The sequence below is a fragment of the Zonotrichia leucophrys genome, chromosome 1 (genome assembly GCF_028769735.1).
Source record: "Zonotrichia leucophrys gambelii isolate GWCS_2022_RI chromosome 1, RI_Zleu_2.0, whole genome shotgun sequence".
Classification (NCBI taxonomy): Eukaryota; Metazoa; Chordata; class Aves; order Passeriformes; family Passerellidae; genus Zonotrichia; species Zonotrichia leucophrys.
In genome coordinates, this window is record NC_088169.1 from 96,692,707 (window position 1) to 96,702,951 (window position 10,245).

The window sequence follows — 10,245 nt, forward strand, 5'->3', positions numbered from 1 at the left end:
AATTAGCATTCTGTTAAGAAGTGTATCCTGGGAACATTTTTCAAGTGCATAATGTAGAACACAATTAGCTTTTCTTATGGTAAAATTTCCAGAGATAACTCAAAGAGAAATATGTTAAAAGATATTTAGAAAGGACAGTCCACATTTAATATGGTGACTCTGAAAAAAAAAAAGTGCCAAAGCCTGTCTGCAGCTGGTTTATCCTTTTAAAAGTATATATAATTACATTTTATAACAAGCCATTATCTATGATCCTGACTCTGTACAGGTAGTTACTAATCACACCTCCTGAGTTTTGTCTGTAATACTGTGGCTTCCTTAAGAAATCACTAACAAGGTTTCACTTGGCTGCTGAAGACGTTATTTGGAAAGCCCATAGCCCAAGTTCAGCCCACACAACACCAGCATCCTGCAATCATGAATAAACCCATACAAAACAAAGAAAATGTGTTGGTATGTAATGATTTTTGAGTTTCCAAAGAAGCCAGACTAGGGATGCAAAGGGAAACTTAAAAGTTTATTTAAGATCAAATTTAAAAATTGATATGGCTACAAGAGATTTGGTTTAAAAGAAATGCCAAAATTGAATCCCAGCCACTAAAAATTAAAATTAAATCTAAATCCAAATAGAAGACCTCTAGTGAGTTGCTTATTAACAGATTTATTTATTTTTATACACATCTGTTTTTAAAAGGTTGAGAAAAAAAACTTAATTGCATCAAGTGACAAAATTAATGATGACCATCTGTAAGTCCTCTGGGCTTAGCTCTGGACAAGCAAATATAAATGTGTCAGAAAAACAAGTAAAGAATGGAGACAGATGTCTGGGCTGTCTAGAGACAATCCACCTATTTAACTGCAGTCATCACAGCCCCAAGGTTGCAGGTCTGTGGTGCACAGACTTTCTGTGCCATGCTTTTTCATGTTATTCTCTTGGGAAGACAGGCCTGGGAGAAGGGAACTGGCTGCTGATCCTTGCGGAGGGAGGCTCCTTCTCTCTGACCTCTGCCTTTTGCCTCTCCTGCTCCCCACAAGCTGCTCTCACAAGAGAGGCCAGACCTTTCCCTCTGTTCATCAGGAATCCCCCTGTGCTGGCCTCACTTTGCAGTGCTTTTTCTTTCTCTACAGAGGTCATTTCTCAGTCCTAAGGAAAGTTTTAACCCCACTGTGCATATTCTGCCCCTCACAGCAAGATGCAGGTTCCTTTAACATCACATAATCCATTGTTCACCGAAAATGGTACTACTGTCCAAGGAACCCCCCAGAGAACAGGAAGCCCCCCAGAGCACTGCAGCTCCTGAAGGGACTCACCCACATGTCCAGGCTTTCCAGCACAACAGGACTGAAATTCTCCAGAGCAGCTGATGGGGAAGAACCTGGACAGCAGAGAGCTTTACAACCTCAAGTTTCATCCTCAGAAGGTTATTTTATTGTCATGAGACATTTACCATCATTTTTACCTCATTTGTCTTCCAATCCATTGACAGACCCCTTTGCTAGCTCTTTCCAGCTTGCCACAGATCCTCCAAACTCAAAGCCTGCACAGCATCCCAGGCACCCAGCTTTGCTGGAGCGGGGCTGGGGACTGCCCCTGGACCCCAAGCACAGCTGCAGCCACAGGCAGCTGACCCCAGCAAGAGGTGACAGTGGCTCTCCCACTTGTCTGCAGACCAAACACTGAAGGATCATGACACAAATCCAGTTAATACTGCCACTATTTTGACACCTTGGCATATTGCTTGTGTTATCTCTATCAAAAATACTGTACTTTGTGCCCAGAGGTCCCCAGAAAAGAACCAAAAATTTAATTTTTCAGGCCATGTTCAACTTAACACAGAAAACTAGTGACACTCAACATTTCACAGATGTCTGCAACAAAGATGTCACCATATCATTGAAGAGAAAAACGAAACAGGGAAAACTTGGAATTAGAAGACAGAACAAAGGGTTGGTTAAAAAAACAGGAAGATTCATTGCATTTCCCATATCTCTGATTTATGTCCTGTGATTTATGGTAAAAACCACCAAAAACCTCATCCTTCCTATTATGTGAGATGACAGCTACCACTTAATCAATGTGACAAACTCTCCCAGCTTTATATGCTGATTAAGGAGAGCACATCTCAAAGGGAAGGGTTTCTATGCAATTAAAAATACAATCTTTTATTCAGTTTGGTGAATACTTGGGTTTTCTAATAACCTTTTTTAAGGTTAAATATTTATATGGTTTCATTTCATGTTTGAGAACTCATCACACATTATAGCATCCCACTCCCTCCCCTTGGTCAAACCCCAAGCCCTCAGCTCTAGAAACACCAGTAACTACTCACCTTAATAGTCCTCCTGCAGGGGAAAAACTGACTCCCAAACGGACCTTTTGTGTCACAACTTCCTCTGGTTACTCCTTCCCCTGTCCCCTGACTGGCTTGGCATCCCTGGGGGCCATTCCACTTCCCCTGAAGGCAGTCAGTCCCATCTGCCCAGCCCTTAGCTCTGCCCCCCACCCCTTCCCCTTGATAAGCTGCGTGCTCCATGTGGTTCGCTCTCTTTCCCGTCGGGTTCCCCTTCAGCGACTGTATTACTCTGCTGGAATAAAACCTTGCAAAAGAGCCTTTCTTGCCTCTATTGCTAAGCCAGTTGCAGTGAGTGTTGAGTGGAGGTTTGACTGCATTGCCTGAATGTTAACTCAGTCTGCTTTTTGACAGGAGAAGTTTGTTGGGGACAAGAGTTAGGCAGTAGCACCTACCATTCTAACGCCTGTATTTTTTAACACATCTCCTTTCCTAGAGGATGAGAGATCAGAGAAGTCATCACTTAGTAATAATTGGATTTGAAGGAGAAGAGAACTTTTTAAAAAACTTTCCACTGTGAGCAAAACTAAGAAACAATGAGTGAATTAATGAGCTAATGTAACAAATAGCTCAAAATCCACAGTATATCTACTCTCATGAAATCATACTCTTCTAGATAAGGTTATGCAGGGCCTCCAGCAAGACTGACTCTTGTAACAGAGCACATGCCACACTCAGCCTTGTCTGGAATGAAGCAAAATTATTTCATCTGGGATTTATAAAGTCATCTGAAGTGAATGTATACAGCATTACCAATCATGTTTCATCTCTACAGTGCCCAGGCCAAATTAAGTTTTGTTTCACTAACAACCAGAAGAAACAATGATTCACAACTCAAGCAGAGAGTCAAACAAAGGATTCCAATTTTAAGATATTATAACACTGGGTGGCTTTACAGTAAGAACTCCTTTCCCTTGTGCAGTGGTTTAAGCCCAGCTGGCAACTTAGACCCTGCAGCTGCTTGCTAATACCCACCCAGGATGGGGGAGAGAATCATAAAAGAGTGAAAACATGTATTAAAATAATGACAGTTTGATAGATAAAGCAAAAGTCATGTACAAAGCAAAGCAAAATAAGGAATTGAAACCCTAGGAAACCCTTCTTGTCCCAGCTTTATATGCTGATTATGATGCCACAGGATGTGGGATATCCCTTGGGCCAGCTGTCCCAGCTATGAACTTCCCATGCCCCCTCAGCCTCCTCACTGGTGTGGCATAAGTTGAACAGTCCTTGACTCAACAGAAACACTACATAGCAACAACTGAAAACACCAGTGTGTTATCAACATTACTCTCATACTAAATCCAAAACACAATGCTGTAGCAGCTAGCAGGAAGAAAGGAACTGTACCCCAGCCAAAACAAGGACACTTTATTGTAGGGGCCAAAAGCTGCAGTTCAACCAAGCCACAAGTACACTACCTGTATACCCAGCACTTCCCAGCATTTCATCCATAGATTTAGGGAGAAGTTTTCCCAGCACATAAGCTTCTCACCTATTCTTTACTTCTGCCTGGGCTACCTACCTCCCTTTAGCAGAGTCTGCTCTGGCACCCACTTTGCTTTTATGTTACCAATCAAGAGGGTTGCAGTGCCACAGACATCATCAATGCCCTTCTGTGACTGATAATAAACAGTTTTAAAGCAAACTCTCAAACTTGGCCATCTATCTTTTAAGGCTTTTTTGCTCTCCATTGTTTTTTCATTTTCAGTTTCTCACTGAACATTAACAGCGTCTCCCTGCAGCTCTTGGCACTTCTACTATCTCTGACATTTCTATTCAGAAACTCCTACAGCAGAAACTCCTACAGCAGTGTATTGCCACTCTTGGAAAACAGATGAAACTCCAACTGAAGCAGGGTGGGGACAAAAGCCCATCACTGGCACTGCCTGCACATCATTAGAGTTTCATTTGTTCTGCCGCAAGATCTTCAAATGATTAGGGTCTGTTTCAACTATTCCAATGAAAGACACATTGTTTTGGAAGCAAGAAGGCCTCTTGAATTTTCACACTCTGAACAAAATTTGGTGAACGAGTGCTGATGGCTTCAGCATCTGGAGATTTCATTTTCCCACAGTACAGCACGCCTACGTGCATAAACAGACTGTTCCATCACAAAGCTCATTTACCTTTTCCCTGTGTAATCTGAGGACAATGTACTTACTCCTGATTAAATCAAACCTGGTTTTATTCCTGATTAAATCAAACTTGGTTTTATTCCTGATTTATTCTGCTTATTTACAAATAAAAGTCTTGATAGGCTCAATGGCAAAGTAAAACTCACTGGAATCTACTGTTTACCTCTGTATGTGGAAATTCACCTTTCCTCAAGCCTCAAGAAAGGCACCTGCATAATTTGGTGGAGACTCTGTACCCATGAATGGACACATCTTTATGAGACAGCAAAGTCGTCTCTGCCAAAAACTTGACAACTCAGCAAGGCTGTGATCTAAAGGTTGCCCTAAACATCCTTCTCAATTTCCTCCTCCTCCTACCCCACAACATAATCACTAGACCCCAAACTACACCTAACTTCTTGCCAGCATAGTCCTGAAATCTGTTCAGTCCCTGTCTTTTTAAGATATAAAGCCTGCAACACATAGGTCTTTGCATGCAAGTGAGCATAAGGCCTGCTTATAAGCAGGTTGTTTTAGTTCCTAAAACTCACAGCTTGGCACCTTCTGCAAAACGAAATTAATTAAAAATCACATATCTGTGAATCATATTTGACTAAGTCACTCCCTTTCAACCCTGCAACCAACCGATGTGGAAAAGGGAGTGGCAGAGGAAGTCGCTCTTATGGCTTACCTCTTTCTCTGAGAAATTATCATGTTGATATTGGAGAAGAAGAAGAAATAAAATAGTGCAACAGGAAACACCTGAGTAACATTATCCCACTCATAAACCACATATGTTTTACTGTAACAACCCACATGACTACTCCAAAAATTGCACTTAAATATGATATTTTTAATTATCCTGTCTTATTGTTATAACATGATTCTCTCCTATTTGATACAGATTGATGTTGCAGGCATTGCCCATCAATTGCTCTTTCCAATAGATGGACATAATAATTTTAATCAGGTCACAACAGCTGACAATTTTAAATATGCATCAAAAATGAAAACATTCATTACCATGTAAACATTATGGCTAGGTGACTACAAACTGAGGGTAGAGGCACTGACATGTGAGACTCAAATAAAAATGCTGGGGAAAATGCTGAAGCTTTCTAACTTTTGTGCCATAACATAGCTACTCTTACCTGAAACTGAAACTGTCAAGGCACTGATTTCAATGAATCTAAACTAATTCACATGCATTTGGTAAGACAAGATATTAGACCACCTACTCAAACAGCATTACTTTAGTAGACATCACTGCCCCTCCTTACTTTAGAGTCACACTAACCACCGTTTCATCTGGAGTAGCTCACTGAGATAAGTTAAAGGAAGAAGGAGGGTTAATCCTTTTCTGCTGGAACAAAAGCCCCAGACAGGTAGAAACATACTAGAAGAAATTTCTGTTAAAACTGAACTCCTTTCATCATGCAGAAAGATAGGGTTGACAGAGGACAAGCCAAACTCCAGCCATACTCATCTTTTCTATTTTGGTACTACCTTTCTGGTAGTTAAGTTCCAGAGTCAGTTATCTGACCCAATGACTGTATCATCTCATGACGGTAGTGACAAGCTCCCTGGTATCATTCTGATGCTATTTCATTAACTCCTTTGCTATTGAAAAGTTGAGTATGCTCAAAAGATTTGCAAACTGAAACTTTAAAGTTTCACACAGAGATGGCAAGTCGAAAGCTCTGCTGGTGGGCTGCGACTGATTACTGTGCAGACTAAGAAAACCCAAACCAAACAACATAGCTGGTGTACAAATAAATACATTTAAATACTCTAGGCAATTTCTCATTCCTGAAGCTCAATAAAACAGATTTTCTTAATCTAAAATTTCAGGAAGGGTATTGGGTGCAAAACAATTATGTATCCAAATTCATATCAAGCAGGAGCAGAATTTCTGTCTGTACAAGAGCAGAAAGACCTTAAAGAGAAGTTTCTCTGTTCCCACCCTATTTGACATGACAAATTTGCCCCTAGGGCACCCCTGACAAATACAATGAGAACAGGTAGGTAAGGCCCAGAAAATCTAAGCAGATAGAAAAACTAATCAAAACAGCTTCATCCACCCTTATTCTTTTTTCTTCTTGCATGTCCTTACCATTTTTCTCCCATCTATTGCATTTTCCCACTCTCAGGCAACCTTTGCCCATGATCTGCTTTCCTCTGTGCTGATTTCTTTCACTGCCACTTTGTGCCTGTCACTTCCTTCCGTTAGTCAGCTCTCTCTAGTGCCCATTTACTCTGACAGCTTCTGTCTCTCCTGTTTTGCTCATCCTTTTCTCCTCAATTTGTCTCCTTCCCGGGATGTTTGCCCCATATTTCCAAATGTCCCCTCTAGTTCTTTAATGCTTCTTCATTTCCCAGCAGTCTCAGGGCAGCAAGCATGCCCCCATACTAAATGCTCCTCATCATACATGCTTGGCAAACCCCACCATGGCAGTGACAGCTTGAATGGCACCGCTGTGGCTGCTGTGCTGCCAAGCCATGGGTCTGCCTGTGCCACCACAGGGCAGCATTTATCAGCAGGTCCCAGGACTGTGTTCCCTCAGGTGAGGCACAGAGGTGCTACACCTGCAGTTACACAATTTACTATATAACAAAGGAAGTTAAATGAAGTGGTTCACTTAAAAACTGACCCCACCTGCACAAGACCCGAGCAAGAAAAAAACCCTCAATCTTGGTCATATTTACACAGTTCACTCTACACTGTAGTCTCTGGAGGACGTTCTTTCTACAGGGGAAAAATCCCCTTGGATTTCTGTGGCATCTTGGATGTGCTCCACCAGTCTAAAACAAATCCTAAATGAACAGCACCTGCTCAAAACACCCAGAACATAATTTTATAGCTGCTTGTTTAATTCAGTGGAAAACAGTGTTTGCCTTGCTGGCAGTTATTACACACCAGATTTAACCATTCATTTTAACAAATTAAAATAGAAGTAATACACAGTGAACACAGCATTAATCTCTTCATTAACAATCACCACCACTTGCCCATACCTACTTTGATTAATTCAGCTTTTCTCTGGATCTTCAAGTGCAAAAGACAAAAAAGATCTTAAATATCTTCCATCCTTCTTATCCAACTCCAGTCTCAAGATGGATCAGCTACCTTTACCTCACCCAATCTCCACTTCCTATCTAAACCCAAAATACTTTAAATTTTTCATGATGGGCTTTGTTGCTTCTCAACAATAGTCAAATGATGCCTTTAACTACTTCCAAGGATATGGTTGATAATTGTATCTGATAAGCATAGACAGAAATTGATATGGAAAAAAAAATGGCCACTCTTCCTGCCCTGGCTGATGGCAAAGACTTCCATTTCCTCAGTAAAAACAGACACACTAATGAGCTGATTTAGTATTTGTCAAAATGGAAGCAGAATAAATTACTGGTGTATTAAAGGAACTGTGTAAAATGAACTATATAGAAAGGGTAGGATGTCACTACTTGACAGCCCTAAAAGCATCCCTTTTTCTGTAACCCGGTTAGTTCAGACTACCCCTCCCCATGACAGCAAAGGTAGCTCACTGAAATAAGTTAACCCTCCTTCTTCCTTTAACTTATTTCAGTGAGCTCTCCCATCTTCTCATCACTTAATCTCCTTTCTTTACTACACTGCTTCCTTCTGCTGTGGGAAAGCAAGCCCATCTTCACCCTTTGCAATTCCATTCTATCATGCCTTACTTCCTCCCATCTCTGATCCTTTCCCATGTTAATAACTTATTTTTGAGAACATTATCCACAAGAATATGGAGAATGCAAAAACTAGAAAGTTCACTAAACATGAAAATCTGCAAAAAAGGTTGTTCTTGTGTCCCTCTTCCTCCAAAAGAGAGTGAAGGTGTGGCACAAAAATGAAATATTCTCCATGTTCTGACTGGCAACATGTTCACCCAGATGCCCTGAAGATGCAGACACAGAGGGTTCGGGCACGTGCAGAGTCAAGATGACAGGTTGACAAGATAAGTATTTGGGGGAAAAAGGAACTGGTGACAAAAGCCATGTGTGTGAGATCAAGAAAGCACTCAGTGGCAGGAGCAGAAAGCCATCTCTTGAGTCTTTATGTAAGCGCAGGTAGTCTATTTACACTTCTGGACATGGGTAAATTCCTCAGGCAGCTTTGAGGCAGGAGAAGGAGCGGGGACCGTAGTTTTCAACCCGCTGCTCCCTCTGATCGTGGGCAGATAACTTCCCAAGAAAAGCTCTGATCTCCAAGCTGAACTCATCACTGAGCGCGGGGCTCCGGGTGCCGCCGAATCCCACCCGGCTGCTGACAGGGCTACACGAGGGGGAACTTAGCAGCTCTGAATCTATCAGGGGAGATGGAGCCCAAACCCCCGATTTCCGTCCGCAAGCCGATCCGCCGTAACGCCGGGTTCCTGTCGCTAAACTCCAGCGATGCCGAGACGGCACCCATCGCCGGCTCAGCGCCGGGAACCCATGCCCGCCGGCACGGCAGCTCTCGCACAGCCACAGGAGACCTTATAAACCACCAGCCGAACAAAGGATCGCGGACAAAGAGCCTTGTCCCACGTCTTCCCCTCCACCAGGTAGATTATTTACGATGGAAAACCAAACCAAGCAAAGCCAAGCCCCGCCGTTCCTCCCTTGCTTCCTCGGACCTCGGACGGATGTCCCCGGCGCCCCCGGAACAGAGGCTTTGTTCGCCAGCGGGGACGCGGCAGAACCGGGGGAAACACCCGGACAAAGAGGGATAAGGAGGAAGGGAGCCCCGTCTCTATCAGTTGCGGGGTCCCTGCAGAGCCGGGCGGCAAGGGGGGACTCCACCGCCCTCACCCGTCAGACGTGCGAAGGGACGGGAGGCGGGGGAGTGGATGGGGGTGATGGTGGCACAAACTCCCTTAAAAGTAGCCCAAAAAACGGAGACGGCTGCAAGCAGCTGAGCCGGCGTCAGCTCAGGCTCCTGCGTATCCGAGAGGGACCCTCTCCCCATCCCCGCGGGGCCCCGCCGCCTCTTTCCATCCTGGCGGCCCGAGAGGGCGTCACCCACCCCGCGGGACAGCGCTTCCCCCGCACTCACCGCCGCCTCCCGCCGCAGCTCCCCACACATCCCGCTCTCCGCCGCCCGCCCGGCTGCAGGAGCGCCGCCGCCCCCGGGAGCCGCCCCCTGCCGCAGCGCCCGCCCCCCGGCGGGGCCGGAGCACCCCCGCGGGCTGAATGGTTCGCTCCCCTCAGGCCAGGGTCGCGGGAGCGGGGCGGGCAAAGGGCAGCCGCGATGGGGGGGAAGGGACGGAGCAGGGGGTGGGCGGACGAGAACGGGAAACGGGCACAGGGATGTCCCCGGAGGGGCCACCGTGGAGCTCTTCACGATCCATAAATATGAGTCGCCTGGCAATTTCCTGCCCGCGAGATTAGCTGAGCAAACAGGGCGGCGCTGGCAGGGCGCGGGCCCCGTTTTCCGTGCCTGGGGCTCGCTTTACCTGCGCCTGCCCTCCACCTCATCTTCCTCCTCCTCATCCCCGGGAAAGTCGTGTTTCAGAGGGGGCTGCCCTCCGCTCTCCCGATCCCGGAGCGGAGCCGGGTTGCCTCCGTTCCCTGACTGGGGCGACCCTGCCGCTCACCCAGCCCGGGATCACACCCTGCTGTTGCCTCTGCCTGAGTGACATCCTGCCTGAAATGGAAGATTTTCTCTTACCTGAGAAAAACACACCCATGAAAGTATGTGTGTAATACATAAACACCCTCGTGCATATACACACACACGGGGCTCCCAAAAGACCCCTGTCCAGTCCCCA

General features: G+C 45.0%; 1 protein-coding gene across 5 annotated transcripts in view; it reads right to left on the reverse strand.

The window, feature by feature from the left end:
* Positions 1-9,597, reverse strand: part of PHLDB2 (pleckstrin homology like domain family B member 2) — a 63,212-nt gene extending 53,615 nt beyond the window's left edge. For all 5 annotated transcript variants that reach the window (XM_064724723.1, XM_064724702.1, XM_064724729.1 and 2 more), the window contains exon 1: positions 9,531-9,597. The gene's annotated coding sequence lies outside the window, so the exon portion shown is untranslated. The remainder of the gene's footprint in view (positions 1-9,530) is intronic.
* Positions 9,598-10,245: the final 648 nt, after the last annotated feature.